Here is an 18,219-nt window from a genome sequence, read left to right as displayed (position 1 = left end):
CATAAGTTTTTTTTAAAGTTATATTTTTACACCATGTATGCTCTACCACTTTCTTAGTTTTTTTTTTCCGTTATTGAGATAGAATACCCTGACAGAAGCAGCTTAAAAAGGAGAAAGGTTTGTTCTGCTCACAGTTCAAGGGCTCAGTCCATCGCAGCGGGAACTCGAGGCTGTTGTCACTTTGCATTCATAGTCAGGAAGCAGAGAACAGTGGATGCGTTTTGGCACTCAGCTCACTTTACACCTATACAGCCTAAGGTCGCAGCCTAGGGAGTGGAGCTGTCCGTAGTGGGCATGTCCTTCCGTCCGTAGTGGGCATGTCCTTCCTTCCGTAGATAATATAATCTCAGGCATGCCCAGAGGCTCATCACTCAGGTCATTTTAGATACTATCAACATCAACCAACCATCAAATCTGGGCTGCTGAGGCAGCACGTTATATACCTCAGCCCAGCTTTGAACTCGCCTTGTAGCTCAGGCTGGCTTCTAAACCACATTCTTCCTGTCTTTGGCTCCTGAGAGCTGAGATTACAGGTACAGACTAGTACACCCCAGCTATAAATTATTACCTGACAACAAATAAATCAGTGTGTTAAGACAGTTGACTTAGGCGTCTGCAGTATTGACTTCATCATACGGTCCTGGCCCAGTGCTGATGGAGATCCTCTGTTTACCAACCTCTGAAACACTGTGCGAGTCGGCGGGTCACTTGTAGATTAGAAGAGGATAGCATGGGGAAGCCAGAAATCAAGGATGGAATTCTGTACGGAAGTGCAGAAAATGTGGGTAGGAGGGGATTTCACACGCCCAGGGAGAAACCGTGAATTCTGCAGCCAGCGTGATGCCAGGATGGAGCGCTCAGAGACACCATGGTCACAGGCAAAGGGCTCGAGAGCTCTGGACACAAGCGGCACTAGATGTCCTCTGTACGCCGCAGAGAAGACCAGGAGAGACGTGACCTTGACCTTGGCATAACAGAAGAGTGGCATCATTTTCAGAGCGGTGGAGCCTGAGGAGGCAAGATCCCTTTAGACAGAGCAAGTTCCCGTCCTGGAATTCCTCTGTACGCTCCTCACCATCTCACACATCCCTGAGCCTTTGCTTTACTTGGAGTTCTCCTACCTGAAAACACGGTCCCCGGGAGCTCTCAGCGCTCCACTCTAGGCTCATGGAGGAGGAAGGGCTCAAATAGGACCAAAAATAATGGAAAGATAAGAGTGCCTCGTACCATGTCCTATGAGCTGGTTCCTGTGGGAATAGGGATTAAACCCAATACCTCATATAGAAGGCTGACTGCTGCGGAGGCACGGTGCGTGGCAGAAAGGCCGAGAAAAGAGGGTAGGACTGCAGCAGTCCTTCACAGGCTAGCTGCGGAAAGGCACCACTAGAGGGCGCCTTTAACGGTTACGCTGGTACACAGGACCCCGACTGTGTTTCCTTCTCTCTGCCTCCTGCTCCACAGACCACACGTTGGTGCTACCCATGGTGTCCCCTTACGATGGACCCCAAAACACAGAACCTCTGAGGCGGTGAGTAAAAATAACCCTCCCTCCTTTGTTTCTTCCAGGTGGCCGGTCATGACTAGGTAAAATTAAGTAATCCAGACCCTTAGTCTGTACGGGCTCTGGGTAGGGGTCCCCAGGGAGGCGGGGGCGACTAGGAGTGAGTATCCCTGATGTACCGACCCCTAAGGGGAGGCTGTCCTCCAACCACAGTCTGCATGCCAGTGTCTGTTGAGCTTCTTTGGGGGAATCCTTAAGTCACTGGGGTGAAGAGAAGGGTGGCGCCTATCCCGTGGCCGGCCATCTTCTACATAAAACTGGGAGGAGGGTGGCATGGACAGGGGGATTGACAAAAGGTCACTAAGGAAATCAAATGTTTCCTAGTCCCACCATGAAGTGCATCTCCTGATGGGATTCAGGTCCCTAGAGCGAGGTGAGTGATGCTTGAGTCAAGTTGAACTCTTTTGCTGCATGTTAGACACGGTAACCTTCATTTTACTTAACTTTCAGAGGAGCCCTACTAGGCTGCTGCTGGGTGGGGCCATACGTAATCCCCGCCTCCCCGTCCCAACACCAGAGATCCAAGGCCAGAACACAAGGTTCAAATCCACAGTGCTGCCTCCTGTGCCTGGTGTTAGTATATGGGCAGTCTGGATAGCCTGCGTCTGAGTTGCTTAGCAACCGCTGATATCATCAACTGCCACTGCGGCCAGGATAAAAGAACCGCCAGCAGGGCGTGGTGGTGCACGCCTTTAATCCCAGTGCTCAGGAGGCAGAGGCAGGTGGATACCTGTGAGTTCGAGGCCAGCCTGGTCTACAAAGGGAGTCCAGGATAGCCAAGGCTAACACAGGGAGGGCCTGTCTCGAAAAACAAACAAACAAACAAACAGAACTGTCAGCCATTTTCCTCTACCCCCCCCCTCTCTGCCTTTATACAATAAATCTCTTCACATCAGATCTGTTGCGTGGCCTCTATATTTATCAATATTATAACACTTGGGCCACCAAAAAGCTTGGCACTAAGAGCCTGCCCGAGAAGGCTGGAACAAGCTCCATTGAACACGACTGTGGAAAGATCCAGACCGAAAACTGTCAGTGTTTACAGTTTGCTCTTGCCAGGCCAGAGAGAGAGTCAGGGTTGGCGTCTGTCCTCAGAGCTTGCTGGGCTGCCCCTTCACTAAGCCTAGATGACCTGCCTCAGTTAGCAGAGGCTGCCTCATGTGCTCAAAGTCACTTCTTCCTGCTCAGAGGCCACCAGCGGTTGTACCATCCTAGGTAATTCAGAGCACTTCATTGTTGGTTTTGGTGACTTTTTCTTGTGGTCTGTCTCTGTCTGTGGGATGCACATGCCAGCTTCATCCGACTCCTTTCCTGCTCATCCGCAGGAGTCTGCTTGCTGGCACTCAGTGTGTTGCCAAGCGGCCATCTTGGATCAGCTTTTGTTTGGGGCCTGCAGCACATGTAAGCTCCACTGGAGAATAGCTTGTGAATTTTGTGAGATGGGGCTTTAGCTAAGGAGAAGGGCTTTGGCGCGCCCTTCTCCTAGCTGTGGATATTTGGCTCATGCGGCACTGAGGGTCCAGCAGGTTAAGGAGAACCGGGCACTCCCTCTTCCCTGCAGGAGGCTCCTCCCTCGCTTTTGACATCCTCATCCTCTTCGGTTAAAGCAGCAGGTTGGAGAAACCTATGAGGGTTAAAGCAAACGTTTACCCTGTAGCCTGTGTTCTGTAGGTGGTGATGGTGGTGGTGCTGGTGGTGTGGTGGAGGTACTGGTGCTACTGAGCCAGTAGAAGCTCAGGAAATGGATTCTGGTTTAGCTAAAATGTGTGTGCCATGGATTCCCACCGAGCGTTTGGGGATCATGCCACGGAAGCTGGCATGTAACGAGCAGGAGGGCAACACCCCTCCCCTGGTCCTTTTCCTTGGTCCTTGCCAGCACCGTGTGAAGCCATTTGGCATCCTGAAGAGCATCTCTTTTCCTTGCCTCACATTTTAAAACACATCAACACTGTTCTGGCAGCGACCTGTGTGGGAGCCGCGACCTGCGTGGGAGCCGCGACCTGCGTGGGAGCCGCGACCTGCGTGGGAGCCGCGGGCGCTCTGCAGCGGGAGGCGCTGCTGCATCTGTGACCTCCCGGCTGCTGGGGTTAGAGGCTTCCCAGGTTAGCCCCCCTGCTGGGGTCCTAGGTAGACCAGCCCATCTTCTTACTGCTCGAGCTTGTAGTCCAGGTGCTAAGGAGCAGCAGAGGCCTGGGGCTTCTTCGTGACAGTTGAGCTTCGCTGAGCACAAGACTTCCGGTTTCAGGGTCTGAGGACCTGGCTCCATGAAGAAAGGGCTTGCTGTGCAAATGTGAGGACCCGAGTTCCATCGCAGTACACGTGTAAGTGACAGACATCCTGGAAACACGTTTACAGTCCCTGCACTTGGGAGGCAGGGACAGGAGATCCTGCGGGCAAGCTGGCTAGCTAGACCGGCCAAACCGACAAGCTTTGGATTCAAGTAGGAGACCCTGCCTCAGTATATAAGGTGAAGAGTGACGTTAATCTGTGGCCTCCACATGCACCTTCATACACACATGTACCACTGATCACAGACATGTAAACATGCACACACACACATACAAGATTCAAATAAAGCTGTCAAGCCAATCAGAAAAAAAAAAAGCTTGGGTTGTCTGAGTTCTTAAGAGATACTGGTCGCAAAGGAGGGCCCGGGAGCTAGGAGTTTTACAGTGCCACGTTGCTCTGATTACTGGTGATCAGAGGGCGGGTAGCCATAGCTCAGTGGCAGAGCTCTTCACAACATGTACAGGGCCCCACGTTCTATCCCGAACACTGCACACAAGCAGAAGAGACAGAACCAGCCCAGTGTGGTGTGGCGCACACCTTTAATCCCAGCACTTGGGAGGCAGAAGCAGGCTGGTCTCTGAGTTCAAGGCCAGCCTGGTCTACAGAGTGAATTTCAGGATAACCAGGGCTAACAGAGAAACCCTGCTTCAAACAAACAAACAAACAAAAACCCAAAACAAAACAAAAGAAAAAGAAAAGAGAAGAAAGAAAAGAAATGGCAAGAGCCAAGTTCCCACATGTTTGAAATCAAGAGATGCTGCGGTTTATCTATTCTGAGAACTCACATTGACCGTGAATCCCCACGGCAAGGGAGCAACAGAAGAGCAGTGTGGGAGATGGGAGGAGATACTTCCTGTCTCCAGAGCTGATGTGCTCTGTGCCACCTCAGGGCTCTGCCAGCACGAAGGCCATCACCAGACATAGCCTCTCCACCTTGGAGCCAGACAGCGAGTCAAAAGAAGTGAACATCTTTTCTTGACTGTGTTTTAAGTTAGCACAAAAAATAATAGGATGTATTATGGTGTTTTCATGCATATATGTCATTGTTCATGCTCACACACACACACACACACACACACACACACACACACACACACGCACACATACAGGCATGCATGCAATGCACAAACACACAGGCACACATACATGCATGCTTGAGCAAACATACACACACTCACACACAGGCACACACATGCACAGGACATATGCATGCACATATGCATGCACAGACACACTTACATGCATGCACTCTTGAGCAAACACACACACACACATGCACACACAGGCACTCACTCATGTACCCACACATCTTTTAAAAACCTAGGCATTTGTCTCCTTAACATGTGATTCTGCTCTCTGCCTGTACTTGGCATTGTGGGAGAGACTGCTGGAGAGGAGGAGACAGGAGACCTGAGCTGTGGTTCCAGCCTGTGACGCCTTCATTTTTGTTGGGTTGAGCCAACTAGGTGGATGACTGACACACAGCAGAGCTTGCAGGGGGCCTGTGTTTTATGAATCTTATAGGAGGAAAAACTTGTAAAGAAGATGGAAGAAAAGAACTTATCCAGGGTCCCGAGTTTCTGGAAGTGGGACCATCACCTCTGCAGTGACAGGTAGAAGCCTGTTCTGCAGATGGCCGCATTTACCTGTTGAAGGAATCCAAGGAATGTTGCCCCCAAATGTAACCGGCTTTTCAATGAAAGGTACCAGGCCTCAGCGGACACTGGAAGAAGCTTTACTTTGAAAGTCTCTTCTCTACCTAATGAGCAGGTCACGTCAGCCTAAAGGGATGCAGTTGCATTTAATTTCCCCCCCGCAGGGATGCCATCAACCAGGGAAGAGAAAGAGGGCCCAGGAGTGTCCTCACACCCAGTGACACTGACACAGGCTACTCATCGCCTGCGGGCTTTAGCCCACACCAGAGAAAACAGTTGGCCTCTATTGTCTGTCTTTGGGACATTCAGTTACCTTGAAAATCACTCACTACCTCTCGGGCTGGCTGCATTCCAGATTTCCCACGCCTCCGAGAGGGAGCACTCTGGGTAACTGCCTTTTTGAGCTGCCCCAGCGCACACTACGCACCTTGTGTCACCTGTCCATAGCCAAGGGCCATAGCTGCAGAGGGCAGAGGGGGCATTTTTCCTAGGAGCTGCATCTAAGATAGTTTCAGGACCTTGGGAGACAGGGACAGCTGTGACTGTGAGCTCTGACCTTGCCCAGCACCTTCCTACCATGATGTCCTAGCAAAGCAAGGGCTGGGGAGGCTGGGGGCAGGGGAATGTGAGGTGGTGTCTGAACCGCTCCAGCTGGCCACACTCAGGCATTGTGGGCAGGGGTGAAATCGCAGGCTTGCTTTGAAGAAGGCTCAGGCACCAGGCCAGATGCGATAATTGCATGAACTGTGGCCCTGTGAGGCGTATGCTGGCATTCAGGTGGGGCTCTTGCCAAGGTAAGAGGTGAACACTGCGCAATTCTGTCCCCAATGGCTCTCTGGATCCTAAAGGACAGTGTGGAGCCAAGCCTGGGGGCCTGGTCCCCTAATCCCAGACACTTGAGATCCAGAGGCAGGAGGATGCTGGTGGGCGAAGCTCTGCCCTGTTGATCTGAAGAAGAGCTGGGCAGCTGTCCTGAAACTCATCTTGTTTGGCTTCCTATTCTATTTAATGTTTGAAATATTTGGGGGTGGGGGACTCTTAGAGTACAATTTAAGGCTTATGGGCTGTGTTGAACATTCTTTAAATTGAAGTATAAGTTTTAGACAGTAAGATTTACTTGCTGTAAGTGTATCATGTAATCATCACACACCCTGGTTTTAAAAGTCGTCACCCTGGACTGACCCCCCTTCTGTCCACTCACTGCACGTGTCCCCCCCTTCTGTCCACTCACTGCACGTGACCCCCCCTTCTGTCCACTCACTGCACGTGTCCCCCCCCCTTCTGTCCACTCACTGCACGTGTTCTCCATATCTGCTTTCCTCATCTCTGGCCCCAAGCAACCACCCATCTCTGTGTCTGTGGGTTTGCCTGTTAAAATGTGACAGTTTTGGTAGATAGCTCCGGCTGGCCTTGAACCCACAATGCTCCTGCGAGTGCCTCTGGAGCGCTGGGTGTACGGCACCCTACCTAGTTAGGTTTGCATCTTAGCATTTCCTGAAGAACGGAATCACATTACACTCAGTGTTCGACAGATGGCTTCTGTCAGCTGGCACGTTGTTGCGGTCTATACACTCTGTAGCGTATTAATAATTTGCTCCTTTTGGTTTGTGGATAATATTCCACTTGCGTACATTGCTTCATGTGCATTGTTGGCCATTTGAGGCATTTGGGGCTATAACTATTATGTATGAAACGTGTCCATTCATGTAGATGGTTTTGGATGCATGTGTTTAGCTATCTGTTAGATCCCTGGGAGTTATTCCTGGAAATATGTTGCTGACTGATCGGGTTTTAAGGAAAGTGCCAAGCTACTTTCCAGGATGGTTGTCCCATTGCACATTCCCACTAACAGTGTCTGAGGAGCAAAAATTTCCTTTGTCCTCCCCAGTGCTTGCCACTGACTCTTCGACTATAGCTGTCCCAGCGGGTGTGAAGTCTCAGCCGGCTTTTTGTTGTGTTGTTTTGCTTTTTGGGCTTTTGTTTGCTTGTTTGCTTGTCCCTCAGGCTGGTCTTTTTATGCGTGCCTGCGTTCTTTGCTACCCTGTCTATTTGGCAGCTACATTTTAAAACTCAGGGGGGTGGCCAATAAACTTCCCTGGGGAGGGAGGTGGGGTCTGTCTCATTCATTAACTACTTACTCCTAAATACCGAGTGCAAAATTACAAATTAGTTCAATGCTGCTGCTGTTTTTGTTTGTGCATACCCTAGGCATTAGTACCTGGGTTTACACACTTACATAAACTCCCATCATTGAGGAGTCTATGCACACCTGGGTTTACACACTTGTTGTAGGTGCTTTTGTCTCAGCCCTTCTCTCCATAGGGGATGGACACTTCCACCTTTTAGACTAAATGTCTTTCTCTAGGCTCTGTGGCACCTGATGGGTAGGTTAAGCCGCCACCTGTCTGCCGAGGAAAGGCACCCCGTTTTAGAGACAAGCCCGGTTGCTCTGAGCAAAAGAAGAGAAGGCACTAAGCCTTAAATAAACTTATGTATACCCTCGGCATCCTGTACTTGGGTTTTCACACTTAAATTCCCATTTTCGAGGAGTTTATGCATACCCTAGGCATCTTGCACCTGGGTTTTCACACTTACTTAAACTTGTTTGTTTTTCAAGCTACAAACTTAGTACCTTAAAACACCACGTATTTCTTCTCTTAAAGTTCTGGACATCAGAGTTTGGCATTAATTTCCTTGGGTCTAAATCAGTGTGAGCCTTCTTTCCTCCCCACCCATCCTCCTGTACGGTGGCTTGGCTTCTGTCCTGTGGTGAAATATTCAGTCACTGCGGCCTCCCTTTGATGACACACGTGATTACACTTAGAGCCCACCCAAATAATCTAGGCTAATCACCCCAACCTCAAAATCCTTCCTTTAATCACATCCGAGGTCTCTTTTGCCATTTAAGGAAAGCCCCGCGCGTCCCTGGGACTAGGGCCTGAATATCTCGGGGCATTTTCAGCCCACTGCTGTCAGCAGCAACCATCTGTCTGAGTGAGAAGGCCTCAGGGGCTCAGGTTTGGAGTTGGCTGGTTCCTGGCAATAGTCCCGTGGGGCTGGGGGTGGGGTGGGGGTGAGGGTGGGGGTGGGGGTGGGGTTCCTTTGGAAGTGCAAGTAGGTCCTAGAGTCATTGGGGCTCTATATCCCTTACTTTTTCCTTTATTTTTCTCACTAGAAACAAGAGAAGCTGACAGCACCTGAGCAGCCACCGGACGGAGCGGCGCCCCTGATGGTGCTCCGCAGTCCGGTCCTAGCCTTCTGCGGTCCACACCTACTACCTCCTGGGCCCCTGGTCTGGGGCAGCTTGCAGGGCTGGTAGCTCAACCCCTTCCATTCACCCCTGCCACCCCACTGGAGCCGGCCACCCTGCAATCTCGCACGCAGCCAGCAGGGGTCAGCATCCCCACGCAGAGGCTGCAGCGAGAGGGCAGGGCTCGGCGGCGTCCTCCTTTGGTGCCCGGTGCTGCTTTCCAGGCCTGAGCACAGCCATTTGTGTCCACTGCTCACCCGGCTCGCTTCGCTTCTGACCTAGGAGAAGGCGGCTTGGGTGTGCAGACAAGGAGCGGGCTAGGGGGTGGGAGGGGTGGGGCTGGTGTGTGTGTGTCCGGTTTGGAGGAAGCTAGCCTCGCCCAGGAAGGCCAGCAGGGCAGTGTGTGCGTGGGTGTGGCCGGAGGGCCAGAGGCACCGAAATCCCAGAGGCCTTCCTGAGAGTAGAGCAGGGAACTGTTAGATTTAGATTTAGTATGATCTTTTTGTTCAGTGTCTCAGATTTTTGGCCAAAGTTGGTCTGATTCTAAAGTCCCGAGGTTCCTCGTGGGGTTGGGTGGAGCCCACCAGGGTGCAAGGGGCTACGCCTGGTGTCTGCCATGAGAGAACCTACTGGACTCTGGGCAAAGCCAGGGACTAAAGCCTTTAGCCCAGTTACTTTCTTTTCCACTAGCCAAAGGAGGCCCTCTTGATGCTGGTATGGAATGCTGCAGATAGTTCAAAGAGAAACTAAATTCTGGTCTAAATAGCCTATCTTTAAAGCAGGTTCATTATTCATGATGAATACAAAGCAGACACCCCAAAAAGCCGGGCATGGTGGTGCACACCTTTAGTCCCAGCACGTCCGTTTTCATAGCTAGAAGTGTCATGTGGTTCTCTTTCTTATAGAATTTCTGCTTGAAAAATCTTTGTTTGTTTTTTCGAGACAGGGTTTCTCTGTGTAAGACTTGGAAGTCCTGGACTCACTTTGTTTTTTCTTGTTTTTTGGTTTTTCAAGACAGGCTTTCTCTGTGTAGCCTTGGCTGTCCTAGATTCACTTTGTAGACCAGGCTGGCCTCGAACTCACAACAACCCACCTGCCTCTGCCTCCCTAGTGCTGCGATTAAAGGCGTGTGCCACCACTGCCTAGTTGGAAAACAGCACAGGAGTGAGTGGTTCACACTGACTTTGGCATGTTGCAGCATGCAGGCTCTTATAGGGCATCTGATGCAGGCCAGAAGACAGCCTTGAGTGAGAGTCCTGATGGATGGCCCCTTACTGTGTGCCTGAAACCGGCTTGACCTAGGGAGCCATTTCTTTGGAATTTCCTTGTGGTGACATGGTCAAATCACATCCATGTAGAGTCAGACCCTGTCTCAGTTGTCCTGGGGTGATGTAGCCTGCACTCAGGTGAGGCTTGAGTTTATTTTGCAGACTCAACTGTAATGCTGTAATGCTAAATTTATTTACTTTTTAAATGTTACCCATGAGAGCTCCTAACCGGAGGCAGGTGGCGAACATGCATGCGCCTGAGTGATACTGCATGCCATTTTAAAGTGATGTCTTGTGAGAAGCATTTTTGAGTGCTAAGCTTTCTCAGGGCCTGATGACATGGCTCTCTAAGACAAACAATGCAAAAACAAGGACAACACAGAGAGCTAAAAACACCACTAACAAGTAGCCACAGTGGGGCTCATGCTATGGAAAATTACCGAATGTTGTCATTCATAACAGAACGTAGTTACCTTTAATTAACCAGGCCAAAGAACTGTTTACTTTGGTCTCAGAAAGAACATTTATTTATTTATTTATTTTTATTTATTGAGGCAAGCCTCACTATGTAACCCTGGCTGTGTTGAAACTCACTCTGTAGACCAGGCTGGCCTTGAACTCATAAAGATCTGCCTGCCTCTGCCTTCTGAGTGCTGGGATTACAGGCGTGCTCTAGGAAGCACATTAATTGCCATGCAGGGTTCTTATTCAGTTCTCATGACACGCATGTAGAAATGATGGATGTATACTTACTATATGTGATGAAGTTTGGGGGGGGCATGGTAGGAGCCACAGCACAGGGCCTAGTGTGAGTGTGGGTTCTGGGTTTCGGTCTCCCAGTCACTGAGCATCTTGGTTTTCCTGTCACAGAATTTCCACATTTTGTCACAAATGTTTCAGAGCTGTTCATTACTCTCATGTACAAACCCTTGTCTGTTTTGTGATACTAAGGATTTCACCGTTGTGGTCCCTTTCCGGGAAGGTCGTGGGCCTTTGACTTCAACAAGAGATGACACTGTATCTTCTTTTATTTTCATTCGCCTTGCTTCTGAGTAGCTGCTTGGAGCCCATCAGATGGTCCTGCCTGTTTCCCCAGATGTTCCATGATGCAGTGTTATCCTGAGGTCAAGTCCTTTGGGTGTGGGCCGCAGATGACCCTCCTCAGTACCAACGCTTCTGAATGGTGCCATTAGCATCAAAACTTGGTGCCTTAAGACTTCTCCTTGATATGAGAGCCTTTTGCTCGGGTGTGAAATAGACCTTGCTGTGCGCGCTCTCATGTGTACCAAGGCCCCTTGTTAGTTAGCACTGTGGTGAGATACGCACGCCCTGTAGGGGCTCTTTCTTGGCTCACACTTCCTTAATGATTGCCAACCACGTGCATAATTACTGTGGTCTTCTCCATCTTTCTGGGAGAAATTCCTTTCCTGATTACCAAAATAATAGTTCCATTTAGGTTTGTTATATACGATAAGATACTCACTCAATTTGAAGCTTAGGGGAAAACAGAGGCAGCAAGAATTTCCCATCGTTACTATTGATGCTTCGTCTTTGGGGTTCCTTTAGACATCACCCAATGCTGATCTGTGAATAATTTAATATTGCTTGAAAATTGTGGTGTGTTATTTAACAGAATAATGAACGGCCTTCGGCAGTCATGAGTGTAGCATATTGGTGGGTTATATATAAAGCAGTAAGCCACACAATTTTTAGACCTTTTGGACTGGGTATCTTATCTCATTTAGTTCTATTTGTAAGCTAATGGGTACCTGCTTTTATGATTAAAAATAAAGATATAAGGTATAAGATAATAAGAGATACCAGGCAGCAGACATTACGTTGTAGAGTTTATTAAATGAGCATAGTGGGGGGGAGGAAAAGGGGGAGAAGGAGGAGAGGTACCCCAGAGAGGGGGGGAGAGATAGAGGAGAGAGGGGCAGAGAGAGGGAGGCCACAGGGGGGTTTGTCCTTTTATATAGTCCTGGGCATGGCCACGCCCCCGGGGCAGGTAAGCAATGACATCATAGACAGGCGACTGAAGCAGAATGCTAGCTAACACCTGCTATGTGTCAGATACTTACTTTGCAGTCAGGAGAGGCCTTGAATTTACCATGCAGAAGATACACCTTGAGGTGGCTAAGAGGGGAGTGGAGGACGAAGGAGCCCTGGAAAGATGGAGGGGATGGAGAGAAAGCCCCCACGCAGCGGGTCCCACCGAGATTCAGAGTCAAGACTAAGGGGTGCGATTTCCCACAGTGGAGCTAGGTTCTGGAGCATCTGTCTAAGCCCTTTCAGGAACACCCGGCAGGACTCTTTTTGCTGTGGAACATACTGGATTTGGGAGAACACTAGGTGTTTGCAGGATACAAGCCCTGACCCCTGCCTGCTCCTTGGTGTAGGTCTCAAAGAAGTTCAGCTGAACAGGCCAAAGCCCAGGTAGCAAAGATCCAGATGAGCAGACATTAGAGACCCTAGCAGACAGCGTGGTGTCCTGAGCCTCTGCTACTTCCAGGTCTGCCGTCCATTTCCACCGTGGTCGGCTGTGTTGGCTCTCTCAGGCCAGTATCTTTGCCTACCTGTTCGTGGGTGTCGGGAGTAGCAGCCTTAGGCTCTTCTACCCCATATCAACTGACAGCGGTTAACCAGGGGGTGGGGTGGAAGGGTGGGGGGATGGGGGGCTTTGGGGGGTGGAGGGTTGAGGGGGGAAAGGTCACCTCCCCTGTACTAGCTAGATCAAGGAACTTGTCAAGGAAATCTGGGAAAGACCCCAGAGGAAACCAAAACCATTGTTGGTTAAAGTGTGTCCCCAAGCAGAGGGTGACCCATAGTCACCTGGGCCACTTGTTAGCGCTCCTGCACTCACTCTCTGGCGTAGACCCGACCTGCCGTCTCACTGGCTCGTAGGATAATTCTAACTGTAAACGTAAAACCAGACTTCTGTCCTCACACTGCATTCAGGGAGGTCTGGGGCCTGACAGGTAGAACCACGGACACTGTTTGTGATGGCCAGGCCGGAGCGAGAGGACAGGCTGACCCCTGGTGCAGCACTAGCCAGGCCTCCCAACGACTTGCCTTTTCCTCTGTGGCCACCTGCAGTCCTTGGCCTGGCCATTTGCCCTGGCAGACACACAATGCAATGGAATGATAATTGCCATATGAGCCCAACCCCCAGGAGGTGGAAGTTGAAATCTGACAGGCCCCCAGGCTGTTGTATTTTCAGCTGAACCCAGCCCCACTGCCCCACAGGCTGCTGTCCTGAGCCCAAGTAAGTTGCCACAATTGTCCACACCCCTCTCCAGTCTCCCTGACACTCCTCTCCGCCATGGGAAGGTCTCAGGCAACTCCACTCTCTGCTCTGTCTCAAAATATGAGCAAAAAACCTGTTAGCAAATGAAGCCCTCTGAAAGTGGGGTGTCAGTACCCCATTTCCAGCCCTGTAGGACTAAAAGTGCTAATCCATTCTGGTGTGTGAGGAAAGTCTGCCAGTGTGTTTGTCCTGTTGGTGGCACACTCTTGTCTGACTCCCATCAGTGTGTGTGTATGTGTGTGTATGTGTGTGTACCTGTGTATATATGTGTGTGTATGTGTGTGTATGTGTACCTGTGTGTACCTGTGTGTATATGTGTGTGTATGTGTGTCTGTGTAAAATAAATGTTTTCATACAATATATTCTGATTCTGCTTCCTTTTCCCTTATCTCTTCCAGGTCTTTTCCACTTCCTCCGTTTTCCAACTCTATGCCCTCTTTCTCTCTTTCTTTAGGAAAAAAATCCCAACAGAATAAAACAAAACAAACAAAAGAACAAACTGAAGAAAAAGCTTGAGAAATACATTTGTGCATGCGTGTGCACAGGCATGCACACCACCCCATAAAAATACAAAATTGAAAGCCATAATATAGGGGCTGGAGAGATGGCTCAGAGGTTAAGAGCACTGACAGCTCTTCCAGAGGTCCTGAGTTCAATTCCCAGCAACCACATGGTGGCCCACAACCATCTATAACATGGTCTAGTGCCCACTTCTGCCATGCAGGTGTACATGCAGATTGAGTACTCACATACATTAAGTAAATAAATAAATCTTAAAAAAAAGAAAGCCATAATATAAAAAAAATGTCCACACAAAGCAATATGAGATTTAAAAACACACACACAAAACCAACAACAAAACCCCCCCTCTAAGAGCTGGGCGTAGCAGTACACGCCTGTAATCCAGCACTTTGGAGGCAGAGGATGGCTGTGAGTTCGAGGCCAGCCCGGTCTACAAAGCAAGTCCAGGAAAGCCAAGGCTAACACAGAGAAACCCTATCTTGAAAAACCAAAAAACAAAACAAAACAAAACCCCCCCAAAAACAAAAAACAAGCAAACAAACAAAAAACAAAAACAAAACAAAAACCTCTAAAGCCACCACTGAGTTATTTTGTCTTGGCTGTCAACTGCTGAGCATGGGGCCTGTCCTTAAATGTTGGTTGTATACCCTGTGAGGCTCCATTAGCGAAAACTAAATTTCCCTTTGTGAGGAGTTGTCAGTTGGAGATAGCCTCTGGCTTAGGGAGCTTGTGTCCACTTCCACTCTCAGGCCTGGCTTGGACCTGTGCAAAATTTTAATTTATTATAATTTATTCAGATTACCTTCCGATTGTTTTCCCCTCTCTTGTGTCTTCCTGTTTCTGCCCTCCCTCCCCTTTCCCTCCCTTTTCCCTGACAAAAGGGGACCTCCTCCCCCACCGTATGACCACAGCCTATCAGGTCTCATAATATTGATTCATGTAATTACCAAGGTGACAGTTATTCCTTAACCCACTATTATATAAATAACAGACACCGGAACCTGTTAGATTCTCCATAAGCCCTAATGCCCTGGGACTGTGTAATTATTAACCCTCTCAGCTATCTTGTCTATTTTCCAGCCCAAACCCCCAGAAACACTTGCACATGTTTTCCATTTAGCTGCTTCTCTCCAGCATACCAATCAGAGCAAGCTCCTCCCACCACAGGCTTTCCGCTGACCCACGGTGCAAGCTCCTCCCACCACAGGCTTCTCGTTCACGCTGACCAATAGTGACTTCTCCTTTCTTCCTTTATCTCTGCCCCTTGTGGCCCTTCTACCACCCCCAAGCCCATGAACCTTGGCTCCGCCTACCTCTCGCCTGCTCAGCCCAGGTGTAGGCAACTTTAGCCAATCAGGAATAATTTGGGAGGCAAGGTTTACACATCATTTTGGATATGTGAGAATCCTACTTGGTAATAGAATAGTGAGGCTCTTGGGGGCCAAGCAATTAACGAGTGAGTACATAGTGGCTCCAGGTCAACCCCAACCCATATGTGTGTCAGTCCTGCAGAGTCTGGAAGGCGTGGCTTCGGTGTCATCCATCCACTTTGGCTTTTACAAGTCACAGTTCTGGAGGAAGCCTAGGCAGGAAAAAAAAAGAGAAGGGTCCAAAAGCCGGTCTCTGTCTCCTGCCAGACTCCTGGCCTGGTTCAGTTTTATGCCCGATGCTGCCTCATAGCAGACACTCGGTAAATACTGTCTGAGTTATGGCTAGGTGTGACTTGAGAGATGTTAGTGTTGAAGGGAAGCTCTGGAGCAGAAAGGGCCCTCAGCCTATGCTTTCTGTCGACGAACCCCAGCCCAGTCGCCCTTTCAATCAATCCTGCTTTGTGCTGCAGGGTCTGATGACAATCAATACAGCCCTTGAAGGCTGGGACAGCCTTGCCTGTAAAATCAACTGGCGGAGATGTTCCCTCTCTCTCACTTCCTGCTGCTGATTCTGTCCTCCCAAGGCTCCGCGAAGACTCTCAGCATCTACTGCGGGTTCATAGGTTTGGGTGTGTGCAGCCAGCGCTCCCTGCTTGTCCCTCCTGGCCTTGCAGGCAGGAAGAAAGCAGGAGTAGGGGAGTGCGGCAGATGCGGGAGGGGGGGGGGAGGGGAAGGGAGGGGGAGGGGGAGGGGGAGGGAGACTTTCTTTTGGTTCTGCTCCCTTCTCCGGACACACTTGACCTCTCCAGTCCTCTCAGCTACTAGACACCCTGCTTGCAGTTTAGCATCATCAGGGAATCATGGGAAATGAAGATGGAGCAGGGCAGCTTGGAAAGCTGCGGCTGCGGCTGCGGCTGCGGCTGGATAACAGTGTGCGTGTGTGAAAGGGGTCTGCTGGTCACAGAAAACAAACAGTCCTTGCATTCAAAACAAAACAACTGCCATGCGCTTGGCATTGAGTAAGGACAAGGAGCCTGAGAAAAAGTGGTCATTCTGGGAAGGCTTCCAGGAGTGTGAAACGCTAACTTCCGCCATGGCGAGCAGGAAGCAGAGTGCAGCAGGTAGCATTGCATCCGGTGGTGGAGGAAGGCCTGTGCTTGGTATCCTGGCAGAGCACAAGAAAAGCAGGAAGCTCAGTGGGACCTCCCGCTGGAAGCTGAGCATCCTGAGTGCACATCCAGGCTGGTTGCTAACTGCTTGCTGGTCCCAGATGTTGAAACGCAGACACCAGGGAGAAGGGACACTTGGTAACCATCCAGGGCTGTTATCTGCTGGGAAGATAAACAAATTCACTGAGAACCGCGTGGGGAAGGCTTTGGGTACCTCAGGGAACAGAAAACCAGGCTCAAATGCAAACTCACTGTAAGGGTGAGGACACGTGCCCTCCCTCCCTCCATGCCCTGACCTTCGTGGCGCGGAGTGTGATCCAGCAGCCTGAATCGGTTGTGTATCACCCCCAACTTGGGGACGAGAAATCCTAGCGCACAAACTCCTGACCAACTAGCAGGGAGGCGAGGGTAGACTTGAGTACCACAGACAATCAAGGTGTTATGGATGGCAAGGCAGTGAGGTGTCCCTACAAAACGTGTCCCAGACGCCTTAAAGCAGTTTGCCACGTCAAAGAGGATGATATTAAAAAAAAAAAAGTAGGGAGTCGTGGTAACACCGGGCTCAATGCAGTTAATGAATGTTGAGGTAAGATTATTTGACAAGGTTACGGGGAGAAGCTGTAAGCGGCAGGTGTGAGCTAGTCCCAGGAGGAACACAGGCAGCAATCCTCAAAGCAGCCAGGTGGGGTGACATTAAGGAGCGGATAGGTGAGGTCAGAGTCTGAAGCAGGAGACAAGATGACAGGTTTGTGTCTTTGAGGAGAGGGGATGTTAAAGAGGCAGTGACCTTGGAGGAATGCTGAGTCACCTCTTCTATCTTCCCAATTCCCAGGGGTAGATTGCCTGGGGACACGCTGATGTTCACCAGGTGCCGGGAGTTGAGGAGATTGTAGGATTTACTGACAACCCTCGTTTCCCACCCAGGATTCCATGGGTCCGTGACGTAGGGATGCATATGTGGCAAATGGTGTTAGCAAGACCAGTGTGGGCAGCCTCCATGTCTCCCTGGTCTCTCTTCACTGTAGCCTTCTGTCTGGTCATAGAGGAAGCAGGCAGGGCGTTTGTTGGCTCTGTTTCTTAACAATTAGACTTTATTATGCAACCCAGCTATCCTATACAGGAGGGAAAAAAGGTTAAAGGAAAGCAAGAATAAACCTTCTGGTATCGGTTCCACAGGACAGATCCCTAGTGTCTCCGGTCCTGCATGCTGGTCCTTTCCCGGATCCAATCCGCATCCTCATGGTCCAAACCTCCAGCCTTCTCTCCTCTCCACCTGCATCTCTCTCTAGGGGTGCAATGGCCAGTCTCTCATATTACAAAAACAATAGCCTGGCTGGAGTCCCTGGTTTGCTCCCTGAATTCTGGACCCAGGAAGGTTCCTCCCAGTCTATAACAACGTCCATCTCAGTGGGGTATCTGTGGTGTTCCCAAGGGGCAAAGCCCACCAAGACTGCTTTCACCTGGGACAAAGCCTGCAATCCTTCCACAGGGGTGGATGTAGGGGTGATGGGAATTCTAATTGGCTCCTGACAGCCTGCTATGGAACAATTTTCTAACCTCATGTGGAGGGACTGTTTGCATTTCTTGACCCTCGTATCTCCATACATAAGAGTTACCCTAGACAGAAGTGGACAAGAGGGGAAGGAGGAAAAGTCGATGTCCAGTCCAGTAGAGTCGAGCATGGCTGCCGAAGTGACACCTCACTCTTCTGGAACTGGGGACAAGATGTCGATCTTGCCATCCTCTGAAACTTAAGGGAGCAGGGTCCTGTTGGGACGGGGTGTTATCTTGAGGAGGGGACTACAGGCCTGGAGGTGGGATAGGTGAA

General features: G+C 50.1%; 1 long non-coding RNA gene across 1 annotated transcript; it reads left to right on the top strand.

The window, feature by feature from the left end:
• Nucleotides 1–310: 310 nt before the first annotated feature.
• On the top strand, nucleotides 311–11,678 carry LOC311607519. The gene is made up of 3 exons (XR_014782626.1): nucleotides 311–1,528; nucleotides 8,414–8,522; nucleotides 8,681–11,678. It is a non-coding gene; the product is annotated as an uncharacterized lncRNA (long non-coding RNA).
• The last annotated feature ends 6,541 nt before the right edge of the window (nucleotides 11,679–18,219 follow it).

This window comes from Acomys minous, assembly GCF_964271855.1.
Source record: "Acomys minous genome assembly, chromosome: 10".
Lineage (NCBI taxonomy): Eukaryota > Metazoa > Chordata > Mammalia > Rodentia > Muridae > Acomys > Acomys minous.
This window is presented reverse-complemented; position numbering and strand designations above follow the sequence as displayed.